Below are 9,173 nucleotides of genomic sequence, written 5' to 3'. Positions count from 1 at the left end.
AAAATTGTAAGCATATCAAATACAGTGTTTCTTCCCCTTTTCACAGCCTCAAAAATTACTAAATGGATTATCTTACTAGTAAAAAAAAAATTCCATCTTGGTGATGAAATACAATAATTTTTGCTTAACTGACAGGATAGTGAAGGCTGAATGAGACTAAACTTTGCAGAGTATTTTAAAAATTGCAGAGAGTCATACAAGCACCTATTATTATTTTTATTATTATTTAGTTGGCTGTTTGACATTTACTAAGCACATACTATGTGTCAGACTTCGTTCTCAGTATAGGGGTCAGAGCATTAAACAAAATTGACAGAGTCCTTGCTCTCATGGAGCTCTCCTTCTAGGGAAAGAGATTGAGAATATACATACAAATAAGAGATCTCAGAAAGTGACAAATACTATTAATAAATGAAACAAGTTATTCAGTAGTATGGGGAGGACTGTTTTAGCTAAGAGAATCAGGGGAAAACCTGTCAGAGCTGAAACCTGAATGCAAAAAGGAACCAGTCTCATCTTCAAAGGATAGGGGAGCAACTCAAAGTAATGAGCAAACACAAAGGCCCTGACACAGGCTTCTCGAAAGTCAGAAGGACAGAGTGTGGCTGGAGCTTAGTAGACAAGGAGAAGGGAGAGGCAGGATAAGGAGAGAAATGAGCAGAGCCCTGATCAGGTGGGGCTGTGATGAGGAGTCTATATTTTAATTCACCCAGCCCCTGCCTCTAACAAACTCAGGAACTAAAGCTCAAAGGTGAAGTGGTTTCTTCAAGGTCATGGAAACACTCTATGGTTTTGGAAATTCGATCTCTTCACTTCCTGACACTTGCTGTTCTGCTTTACTGAGCTGCCTGCAACCAGCAGCTTCGATGTTGGTCAGCAGAGTCCTTGGAGATGGAAACTACCACTGCCCTGCACTCTCTGCAGTTGTGATTTTTCCCAAGTTCTTTCTCCTAATGTATTATTTCCCTCCTAACTAGAGATGAATATATTATCACTTAGCTGCTTTATAAACAAAAGAAAAAAACAGAAGTGATTCCAAATTATTTAAGTAAACATTACTTACTGAAATATTGAAATCATAAAAATAGAAACAAGATCTGGTGGGTGGCTCTGCAAATCAGCTCCTCAGCTGTCTCTATTGCTGTTCCATTGGGAAATGCACAGCTAACTTCTATATCTAACAGGACCCTGCTCCTGCATTCAGAAAACTTACGATCTTAAGAAATGGCTCTGCAAAAGCCTCATAGCCCTCCAGTGTGTTCCTCTGCTCATGTGTGTGGTCAGGGACCATCCTGTGGCATACCTGATGGAGAAATCAGTATGCTCTGTGCTAAGACCAGAGCTCTAGTATCAGATTTCTCTAGCCACAGTATCTGTGTAAAGGACTCACCAGCAGCTGCATGTCCTGTTTGGGAACCAAGAATTCAAGAAAAGAACCCAACATTGGCTGTATCTTACCTTCCATCAATGTTTTGAATTCTTTACCAGATAAATTGGCTTCTTATAGTGCTGAGAAGAGCACCCTTCCTCATAGTCTGGGCTTCAGTGCATTGGGCTGAAGTGCCATCTGGGCTTCAGTGCCTGCCCTTCCCTATCAGAGCCTTCATCACACTGCATTGTAATTGCCTTTCTGTGTCTGACTCCCGATAAAATCATAGGCCACTTAAGATGAGCAGGTACCATATCTTACATTCACCATTCATTCCCCACAGCCTCACTCAGAACCTGGCACATAGTAGATATTTGATTAATAGTTAACATAGCGAATTAAATTTAGATCACTACCTAAAGCAGAGGGTGGTAAGTAGGAAATAAGGAAGTTAGGGTCAGAACTTGGAGGGCATAAAGGCCAGCAGAAGGTTAGATTTGATGAGAGGACATAAGGAGTGTTGATGATCAGAATAAGGGAATAATAAGCATCAAACGGTACAGCTGCTACCCTCTCAGCAGAGGGATGAGGATGGATGGAATAAAATTAGCAAAATCATTATCATAATGATAACCACAGTCTCCTCATGCTGGGAGCTAGGAGGTAACCAGGGGTGTTCTCTGCTTTCAGCCTCCATGCCTTTCAGATCAACATTGTATTCCTGCTGAGGGCCGAGTATGTGATGCTCAAACCTGGCTGGCCTCAGGGTCCTCTTGGAGATGAGATCTCTGTGGGAGAGAGGGAAGAAGTAAAAAAGTAAGCAATGTCAGCTGATCCCAATCCTTTGGTAGCAGATAAGCAGTCTCACTCAGGAAGCACAAACATTTGGAGTCTGGGTATGAGCTTTGAAATTAGATCTTCCATGGTTCGAATCCATAGTCTTTCACTTACTAAACGACTATGGGCCAGTGGACATTCAGTAAGTGGCAGAGGAGGTTTTTCTAATAATATCAATTATTATTTTATATGATTATTTCATTATTGCACTAGGGAGATCTCTGTAGGCCAGAATCCAAAGCAGGGAAACAAAGGGAAAATTGAGAGAGAACCATGTGAGGACCTGTGAGCTCAAAAAGGGTCATTTCTTTTCTATTTATAGCTGTCGTTTCCTCTTTTGGTTCTGTGTTGATTGTAAAAAGATAAACACATAGTGTAATAAGCTAGAAATGATTTCAAATTCTAGCTCTGCTTAATGCATTGGTCAGGATAATTAAATGCACAACAGACAAACTCTGAACTCCCAGTGGCTTGATAGTGGTTTATTCCTCCCTGTGTCATAGTCCTGTTGGAGTTGGAAGACCATCATCTAACCTGTAGACAAGTCATCCTCCAAGCTCTCCAAGATCACTGAGGCAGAGTATGAGAGATGGAGGAGGTGCACCAGCTTTTAGCTGCTCAGTCTGGGAGTGGGACCTGTCACCATCACTCATATGTCACAAGGACCAACCTAAATGCAAGGAAGGCTGGAAAATACCAAGTAGCACATGGGTATTGGGCAAGCACTATCTCTGTCATAGATACTTTTTGCTGTATGAGAGATCACTCAACCTCTTTGAGTCTCAGTTTCCTCAACTTTGCAATGGACTTAATAGATTCTACTCTTTGGAGTTTGTAAGAATTACATGGGACCAAGTGCAGTGGTGGTCATGCCTGTAATCTCAACATTTTGCGAGATCAAGGCAAGGGGACTGCTTGAGCCCAGGAGTTTGAGATCAGCCTGGGCAACATAGTGAGATCCTGTGTCTAATAAAAACTTAAAAATTAGCTGGGTGCAGTCACACACACCTGCAGTCCCACTCAAGAGCCTGATGGGGGAGGATTGCTTGAGCTCAAAAATGGAGGCTGCATTTGATCATGCCACTGCACTCCAGCCTGGGCAACAGAGCAAGAACCTATCTCAAAGAAAAAGTGCATGGGATAATGCATGTAAAGAGTTTAGTACATTGCCTGGAAGACAGAAACTATTCAGTATCAATATTGTGTAGATTTAAAAAATTATCAACCAGGATCCCTTGGCTACCGGCAACAGAAACAGGCTCTATCTAGAAAATATGCAATTTATTGGAAAGATTTGGGGTAGCTTTTATTGAACCTAAGTGAAGACTGAAGAACCAGATTATAAAAGGAAACTAAGGCTCAGTGGCAGGAAATACAGAAAATGATTTGATTAGTGCCAACCCCTTGGCAAACTGAAGGCTGGGTATTTTGACAGTTTCCCTCCCCAGAGCTCCACACAGGAATGAGGTTATCCTTTTAAAAGAAATCTGGAATGGAATGGAGCCTGAGTGGTCACAAATAACAAATTTCCATTCACTGTATTAGGAATAAGTCACATACAGGTCAAACAAGACCCAATTACAGTGGATTAAATAAAAGTGCAGAGGGAAGCAGTCAATTGGTACATGGATCCAATGATGCCTTCAGGGACCCATGCTTTCTGTCTTTCCTCTCAGCCCCCGTTAGCACATTAGCTTCTCATCCTCATACCTTATCGTCACAAGATACCACTCCATGTTGAGAAGGAGAAAGAAGGAGAGGCAGAACTGGAAACCGACAGACCTCCATTATGTCTCATTGGGCAAAACTGTACCTCATGGCTACTACTAGCAGCAAGAGATCCTGGGAAATTCTTTTAGGTTTCTAAATACTCTTTGGTATATTTAAGTAAAGGAGAAGTGGTGGAGACAGATGTATAGATCTGCTAATCTACAGTGTCTGCCAAATGTCCACAGTTTAACATTAACGTTAATAAAGCAATGTCCTGTGACAGGAGAGAGGTGGAAGGAAATAATACAACTGGGCCTAAAGATACCTTCCACTTCCTCCTCCTTCCAAAATGTTTAGAAGGATTATGGAAAGATGTGAAAATTGCTTCATGGGGGTCTGTGGAACCCCTTTTTGGCCCAGGAGAACTTGAGTAGCATTGAGTATGGAGAGTGAACTGGTTGATTGATGTTTTCCCAGAGGCGGCTTCTGAATAGATTCCTGTACTTGAAGCTCCCTCTATGGTGAAATGTCTCAAAGGTCCAAACAAATCTACTTCCATGGTCACACAATAACAAGAAAGGCAGAAGAATACTTTATAATGTTAGCACGCTTTGCATAGTACCTGATCCATTCTAAGTTCTTGGAAAATTGAAGCTATTTTCTATTTTTCCTCAGGACCTATCTTTCCCAGCTTTTGATGTTCAAAATCTAAAATCTAAAAGCCAGATACCTTCTTGGGATCAGGTTTCCATGTATAATAGGAAAAGGGAGGGGGTGCAGAGAAGGTGGAAGAAGGGCACGGGTAGGTCTCTGGAGATTTGTAAGTCTTTGGGTAAATAAAATTGTCCTATTTCTTGCTTAGCTCTCTCCCTATCCTTCTTCTTACTCCAAACACGTTTTTGTTCATGCCACTGAAAGCAGGGAGGTTTAAAACAGAGGTGAGACATAAATAGTTATGCTTTTTAATATTTTACAAAAGAACTCAGTTTATCATGCATTTAATAGCCAGTATTTATTGACTGTCTGCAATATGTTACCTGCTATAGTTGGGTTATTTTTTTAACACATTATAATAGCAATCCTAGTTAATATTTAGGAAGTACTCATGAGTCCCAAGCCCTATGTTTAGTGCTTTTTATAAATGATCCTTTTTACTCATTACAAGTCCACCATGTAACGGTCTTATTACTTAACCTGTTGCAGATGAGGAAATTGAGGACCCACGTAAGTTATAAAATATGTCACATACAGTTTCAGTGGTAGAGCTATGAGTCAGACTAACTGTCTCAAGCACTGGGCTATGCTTGCTGTTTAATTTTCTCAGCAGCTCTATGGGTCACAGATTGTCTTGTCTTCAACCTAAGGAACCCAGGACTCAAGGAAATGGATAACTTGCCCCAGGCCAACAGCAGAGCTATTAAACGGCAGAGCCTGGATTAAACTCAGGCCATTTGAATCTCCTTACCTACAATCCTACTAGGAACAGTTGCATACACAGTATCATGTAGTAGTCAAGAAGACAAACTCTGGTACCAAACTAGCCATCTGACATTAGGCTGGTTTCTTAAACTCCCTGAGCCTTCAGGTTACTTATCTGTAAAATGGAACTAACAGTGCAGTACTATGTAAATAGTACAGTTGTTGTAAGGGCTTGGTATAATACCCAGTCCAGAGTTACCGTTCAATAACTGCTAGCCAGAATTTTTCTTCCAACTTACTTAAACTTTATACATTTTCTCACTCAATGAATAGCCTTAAAGAATCTCCTTTTTGTGCCTCAGTTTCCCCATTTTCAAAATAGCTAGAGTTTGTTTCAATATCCTCCGAATCCTCTTTTCCCTTTCCAGCTGTCACTCTATGCTTCGCACACGTCAGAGTCAGGCGCCGATGCAGCCACACTATCTTATGCTGGCACCTACAGGAAGCATAAGGTCTCCGTGAAAATAAACACATGGTTAATGTTGGCAACAGAAGCGCCACTAGCCCCCACATTCCTATGATTATAATAGCTGTCATTTGTACAGTCCTTGCTTTGTGCCAACCGCTCTTCAGAACATTATAGATATATTACTGTACGTAATTCAAGAATCTGCTCATCTTTTTCCCTCACTCTTGCTGATGTTGGCAAAATATGTATTTTGCCTAAAATATGTATTGCAAGTTGCGCAGACAGTCTTGACAAGGTATCACACTAGCTGAAATATATATTGTAGGTAATGTGAAACATACACACACACGTGTGCCCAGACACACACACACACACACACACACGCCCAGACACACAGGCAAATATATGTAGAGACATCTTTAGATTAGTAATGTGATACTGTATACCTTGTCAGGACTGTGCATCTATCTTACATCTATGTCTAGATTGTGAAGACCCCAAATCTATTCCTCACAGTTGCCCTACAATGTAAATATTATTGATATCTCCATCTCAATGTGTAGATAAGCATATGGGGCTCAAAGAGATTAAGGAGGTTCTCTAGGAAGTAGGAACCCTGGCACTCTGACTCTGAGACTTTATATTATCAACCACTAGACTAATTTAACAATGTTCTGAAGTTTTCTGAATGTAAGCCCCCTTTAAAAAGCAGGAAACCATAGCCAACTTCCTGATAGTAAAAATTAAAATGCTGTTCTCCTCCCTGTACACTGGGAGCTATTCCAGGGAAGAAGTGTAGTACAGGTGGTATCCTCATCAGGAACCCCCCGATGTGGGGTTGTTGAAGCCTTTATTGCTGAAGCTATCAGGACTCAAGCCTATGGTGAAGAGACTGTCAGGTGAGGCTGACTCATAGGTATACTGACTTCCTGTGTGTTCTGCCTCTTTATTCACCAGGCGGACACCAACCTGGGCCACTAGCCAGAGTAACAGATTCCTAAAGCTGAGTCTATTCCTTGCTGACCTCAGGTGCAAATAGAGCTGCAGTTTACAGCTTCTCTGCACACCTGACCCCCTCTTTACCCAAGGAAAATATGAGAAGGGCGGGCAAGCAACACTCTGTTCCTGTTCTAATCTTCTTTGTGAGATAACTAAAGGAAGTAGTGGGGCTGCACTCTTGTCAGCATGTGACAGAGATACCTTAAATGATGATAGGGTGGCTCTACCATAATCTAAATGGGATGGAAAGATGATAGTAAAACTGTAGGCAAGGCTTCTATAATATTTCATTTGCAGTGGACCATCAAATTGTTAGGTATTTAGCATTTTGTGTAACACAATAAAGCAGATTCGTGTTATTGCAAGTTTTCCATTTACAGAGAAGTGCTCTGTGGCTTGGATCCTTCAGTGACTCTGTAAAGCTACTCCCAATGCAGACAACAAAGTGTGTTTGGACTTGTGAGAGCCTGTTCATAAAGGCCTGCTCGAAGTGCCTCTTTCTGTGCTCTAGGGATGGTGAGCTGGGGACTGCACAAAGGAGCCTTCAAGCTCTGATGCCTGCAAACTGCTCAGTCTCACCTCATCGAGAACTGGGAGAGGCTTCTTTGAAGCCCATCCTGGTGACTAAGAAATTTCTAGTCAGCAGACCAGGTTCCAGTCTTGGGTCTGACCTAAACAAGCTATACATAGCCTTGGGCACGTTTCTGGGCATCAGCTTCTCTGTCTATAAGCTATTGTGGTTTGAGTGGATCATCTCTAAGACTCCTTCCTCGTTAGTCTATCACATGGCTAGTAATAAATAGCCATTTACTGTTGTTGTTAACGGTTACTATTATCATTATTTTTAAGACAAAGTAGTTGCTGACATTTCTTTTCTAAACCCAGTGCTGCCATCCACAGACCCTCCTAGCAGGTACTCATGTGCACCCGTTCAAACACAGGTAGGCTCATCCTCTGTGCCCATGCTAATTGCTGATTACAAACACCCAAGGCTTACACTGAGGATCACTTTAGTCATCTGATTTGTGATTTTCTTTATATCACTTACTAATCAATATGTCTCTTCCAGTCCCTCAGAACATTTGAAATTATTAATCAGTCACTTGTTAAGCACCTAATATGTGTTGGGCCCTCTGATAGGTCCCATAAGGGAAAAATAGAAAATACTAGGCACTGCTATCAGGGCGTCTATGGATATTTGGAAGAAAATATGCCCAAACTTTTCTCTGTCACCCTCAGTTCTCAGCCTGACATTATTCGTTTTTCCTCCATCATAAGCTCCATTCTTTTCTCCCAGAACCGAATTCAAGACTATTTTCAACTATGCCATTCTTCATTTCATCAAATGCCTGGTGTTTCTCCATTTTCAGGGAAGTTTAATGCCTCTAGGTCTCACCTATACATTTGCCAAAATCTCTCATGTTGCTGAGTGTTTCACAGCAAGGGCATCATTGGGAACCCTGAAGTTGAGAGCAGTGAGTTTATTTCTATAAGGTCCTACAGCAAATTAATTGCAACACCTAGAAAATAGGGTTCCAAGTCTCACTCAGTCCTCTTCAACCCTCATACCCACCAGAATACTTTGTTGAAGTCTCAGCATTTATCTGAGGTATTACTAATACCATGACACTGAATTTTCTTTCTTTTTCTTCCAGGTCTCATTTTTCTAGAATTTTACCTCACACTTAGAAGAGCAAGTGACTTCTATAAAACTGTTTAGTTTCGAGTTTTCACCATGTAAATAGTAATGCTCTTATTTTTAGTTAGGTTTCTGATTAAACCCTTTTTGTATATGACCTCATACCTTTCCTCCATCCGGAATTAGTAGAAGCAGGTGCATTTTGGAAGGTGCTCAAGAGATGAAGGCTTGGATCATAGTTCTTTGACTCATCAGCTGTGTGATCTTGGGCAAATTAACTTTATTTTCCTCAGCAGCAGAATGTAGAAAAATAAATAACTACTTCATGTGGTTGCTAGGTAGGTTAAATAAGGTGTCATCTATAAAACATGGTGCTTAGCAGATAACGGGAGCGCAATAACCTTTTCTCCGAAGAAGTTCAACAACTTGTTGGTCTCCTATTGTACAAAAAGTACTGTTGGGTATGATGGAAAAATAGTTGACCCATTCATTCATAGCCCAAATATTCAATGAGTACCTACCACATACTCCCTATTGAGCTGCCACCGTTTCACTTCACAGCTCAAACGTTATCTGTAAGGCCTTTCTGACCACCACATCTAAGATCAGCCCCTCAATTACTCTTCGTTGCATCACCTTGTGTATTCCCTTTGGGGTACTTTCCAGAATCTATTAATGTTTTGTTTGGCTGCATGTTTATTGGTTGTCCCTTCCCCATAAACTAGGGAAGC

This window comes from Aotus nancymaae, unplaced genomic scaffold, assembly GCF_030222135.1.
Source record: "Aotus nancymaae isolate 86718 unplaced genomic scaffold, 86718_ANA_hifiasm-v0.15.2.pri h1tg000015l_0, whole genome shotgun sequence".
NCBI classification, from domain to species: Eukaryota; Metazoa; Chordata; class Mammalia; order Primates; family Aotidae; genus Aotus; species Aotus nancymaae.
Note: the sequence above shows the minus strand (reverse complement) of the source record.